Raw genomic sequence first — 4,647 nt, 5'->3', positions numbered from 1 at the left:
ATCTCCCGAGGGGTCCCAGACTGCAAGAGGGCATAGGCCAGGCTGAGGGACACCCCCCTTCCCCCCAAGTGCACAAATTTTTGTGCACCGGGCCTCTAGTATATATATATAAGTCTAAGCGACCGGTAGGCTGGTCGCTATGATGTGCACTGACCACCGGGGAAAGACGCTCAATGCAGGAGCTTCCTCCTGGTGGTCAGTGTGCTCCCACAGCAGAAGCGCCACTCAACTGAGGATGAGCTGGGCCAGGATGAGGGGGGAACACTCCTCCTTGGCAGCCTCCCACTTTGCTCATTATTGCATCCTTCGGGGGATGTTGAATGCCAATTTCAGCCTGATCCCTGCAGGCCACACCGAGGGACCCCACCACTGCACGAATCCGTGCACCAGGCCTTTAGTAGAATATAGTTTTGCAAAATGTCTTCATTGGGTAAAGGGTCCATGGAATCTCTCTGATTTTTTACAACTGTATGTAAATCTATGATTATATCAAAATTAAAAGTTTTAAAAAAAACATTTTTACTTTAAGAACTAAAAGATGGGGGAGTGTGAGGGGGTGGGAAGAGATCAACCAAAGAACTTGTATGCATATATGCATAACACATGGACACAGGCAATAGGGTGGTGACAGCTTGGGGCAGGAGATGGGGGAGGGCTAAGAAGAGGTTGGGGGTGGGGCATATGTAATACTTTCAACAATAAAGATTTTTTTAAAGATTATTATCGAAAATAAATAAAATGAACAAATAAATTAAAGAAGGAAATACAATTGATTGGTCAATAAAATACATATGTTGCACATCTGTATTAAATCAAAGAATGAACGAGTAAGTAGGCAATTTCTATTGGCCTGTGCTTCATCTGGTGGACTGCCTTGTCTTGACTTTCTAGGTAACTGAAATAAAACTCAGAATCTTTGTTTTGGAACCTGATGAGCTGTTCAAGCTTAGTAGAAGGAACCTCAGAGGTCATCCAATCCAACTCTTCCATTTTGTAAAAGAAATTGAAAATTAAAGAGATTAAATATAAGGTCAAGGTTAAATGCAGAGTTAGTAGTGGAAATAAGCTTCCATTCAGCAAATACAACATCCTTCTCATCATAGTACTTTAATTTATACATCCCCACGAGTGAAGACCGCCTCCTTGAGAGGTCTATATAGAGAATTATTTAGAGTCTGCTGTACACCATCTGAAACTAAACTCTAACTGCTGAGTCTCTGGAATAGAATGACTTTTTTATGTAGCCTAGAAGCTCATCGTCCCTCCTGGACAATCACAAAAGAAAGCACCACAAATAAGGGGTCCCCTTGCCTCTTAGAGACCAGGTAGGAATTTCACTTTGCCTTTTCCCTTTAGCTATATTCCAACATTCTGGCACCTACAAATGTTAAATATTTAATAAGTACTTATTAAATGTCTGGCACTGTGGTAGGTGCTAGCGATAGTGAATAAGACACAATATCAAGTCTCAAGAACTTAGCCATCTGTGAGAAATAGACAAACTACAGGCAATTCCAATGCAGTGTGTTAAGAGTTAAGAGTACATCCATTAAAAAAAAGAGTACATCCATAATACCTTGAGAGCCCAAGAGGAGCACCATCTCCTGCTGGGCAGGGAGAGAAGGTACGAATGGGGGTGGGAGGAGTAAGAGTTCAAAATAACCAGAGAGTGGAGAATTCGGTTGTTTTTCAATTTACTCAACTGAAAAAGTGTCTAAATTAACAATTGTTTTAGACGATACATGGCTTATTTTGAGACTTTGGTAAATGCTTCCATAAACCTTATAATCATATTCAAATTTATCTGTTTTGTAAAGTGAGCTTTTTTATGTAATTGATTTACTTCAAAAAGACTTCTCACTACACTTGTAAAAGACTATGTATCACCTCACCACTCCCACTCCCTAAATAGTTCTGTATTTGTTTTTGTATTTGTTTTGGTACTTAAAAAAAACAATATGTAAGTAAAACAACATGGTTTACATTTTTCCATGACTGCTATGCCATATTTTGTCACACCCACTAATCAGATATTTTCCACTCATCTCTCTGCTGTATATGAAGCTGGAAAAAAATAATATTCTAAATTATTTTCCAATCACAGCATCTCAAAAGACAAAAAAATATTAACCTCAGGCAAGACAGCATGCTTTCATTTTTCAGGAAAATAAAACTCTAACTATTGTCCCCAAACCTTCCTTAAAGATAAAAAAATATCCATATATACAATAAAATTGAGAGAAAACTTAACCTAGACCTTAAGGGAATAAACACTTGATCTTAATGTAAATGTTTTTAAAACATCACTATAATTTAACTTCTTATGTGCCCTAGTACCAAAACAAAGGAGTTAATTAAGGACACAGCAATCCTTTGTCTATTTTGGGGGTTTTTGGAGTGCGGGTGTTTTTTTCAGTCTCATGGGTGTAAGTGTAAATTGCTTGACTAGGTTAAAATACTTGTTCATATTTCAAGTCAATAGCTATCTGCCTAGAAGAAAGCACGCATTTTGAACAATGTTTTTAATAATACATTCACTGCATTGTTATATATTCTTCCAGTAAATTCAAATCAACAGCAAAAATGCCCCATTTATTTCAGTAGGGCTAAAGAAAACTTAAAAATTTATGTAGTACAAACAATATGTGTGAGCCACCTGTTTGCTTTTCAACTAAATGGATTGGTATGGAATGACAGCTGCTGCAAAATCAACAACACTTCAAATACTATATATCACTTTGCCAAGAAGACAAAATTTTGGTATCATTTACTTTATTACCATGGGACGTGTTAATGGAGATTCCTACAGAAGAGCACTGTAAGGAATATTTCTAGCCACTAAGTGTCACTGTTCAGTAAAACACTTCAAACTGCACTGCAGGGGCATGATGACCGGAATCTTTTGAATGGGGTCAACCAGGGGGGAAAAAAAAGGTTAAGTTATATAACACACTCAAAGCAAAGCACAGGCACTACACCAGTGTAAGCTGCATAAGAGGAATTCCTAGAGATAGAGGTGTTGCTCTCAGTGGAATGCCAGCTGATCAAATGAGACATTCTGCGAGCTTAAATAAGGTTTGAGCTGCACTAAGCCTTGTAATCTGTTTTTACCAATATAAATGCCAAAACTGAATTGCCACTCTAAAGTCTGCCAAGTTTCTTTGTATTGTATGTCAGTATGCTGTTTTCCTTGATAGTGCCATCAATAAACATGTCTGGGGATCAACTGCTTGTGATCAGATATGCTACTTTCATTGTTTCAAGCTGAGCTGATACTGCAGGAAAGGCCAATTCCAGAGACTTCCTTTCAGGCTTAGGCATCTGAGGAAGGCAGACTTCACTTTACCCTGCATATAAGAATTTAGGTTAATGACAGTATTCCCTCCATGCTCACAAGTTATACATCTCATTTCTTAAACACGCATACCTTTTAGACAGCGGCATAATGCTCTGCCCCCTACAGATATTTTTTTTAATTTGTTATTCGTTTTTAGAGAAAGAGGAAAGGGGGGGGGCATCGATTTGTTGTTCCTCACTTATTTATGCATTTATTGGTTGATTTTTGTATATGCCCTGACCAGGGATCAAACCCACAACCTTGGTATATCAGCGAGCTCCCTGGCCAGGGCCATTGCAGGTATTTTTAAAATAATTCAAGGGAGATATAATCAGAGGCTAAAAGAACAAGATTTTTAACCATACCACTCATCTTCTGTAAAAGACTTACTATATCAAAATAGCAATATTAATTTTCTGGTTATGCCACCATACCATTAAAGGATTAAAAACAGATGTTGTTCCTGGAGTTTCATTGCAATTAAAAGATTCTTTAAAATGTTTTCCCTCAAAGTAACGAATCCATACTCAGTTACTTAAGATCATTGCTTCCATTTTGAAATAACAGCATTCCTCACTTCTACTAGTCCCATCAAGATAGGTATGTTTAAGGGGCTTGTTTGTGTGATTTGATTTGGTTTTTGTTTTGTTTGTTGAATCTTGAGAATTTCATGCTGGGAAATCTTTTTTTTAAAGTATTTTTATTGATTTCAAAGAGAAAAGAGAGGGCAAGAGATAGAGACATCAATGATGAGGGAGAATCATTGATCAGCTGCCTCCTCATGCCCCACCCTGGGGATCGAACCCGCAACCTAGCCATGTGCCCTGACCAGGAATTGAACTGTGACTTCCTGGTTCATAGGTCAATGCTCAACCACTGAGCCATGCCTGCCAGACTTGGCAATCTTTTATACTTACAAACAAGTCAGAAAAATTAATGATGGTAAAAAAATGAACACAAAAAATAAGTATTTTAAAATTTCAGAGCTAAGAAAAGTAAATTTGTAAGGGTAGGATTAGGCATGTAAAATTTTGTAAAAAATATATTTCTTTAAAGTACACATCTATATATATAAAAGCCAAATGACCAGGGGGAGGGGTCGTGGGAGGTTGGCCAGCCAGCTCCGCCCCCCCATTGGGCTGTTTGGCTGGCCGTAGTGCGTGTCATAGTGACTGGTTGTTCAGGTTGTTCCAGTTGCTTGGCTTTTATATGTATATACTAGAGGCCCAGTGCACAAAAATTTGTGCACTCGGGGGGAGGGAGGGTCCCTCAGCCCAGCCTGTGCCCTCTCGCAGTCTGGGGCCCCTCGG

Source organism: Myotis davidii, unplaced genomic scaffold (genome assembly GCF_000327345.1).
Source record: "Myotis davidii unplaced genomic scaffold, ASM32734v1 scaffold59, whole genome shotgun sequence".
In the NCBI taxonomy this organism is placed as follows: Eukaryota; Metazoa; Chordata; class Mammalia; order Chiroptera; family Vespertilionidae; genus Myotis; species Myotis davidii.
This window is presented reverse-complemented; position numbering follows the sequence as displayed.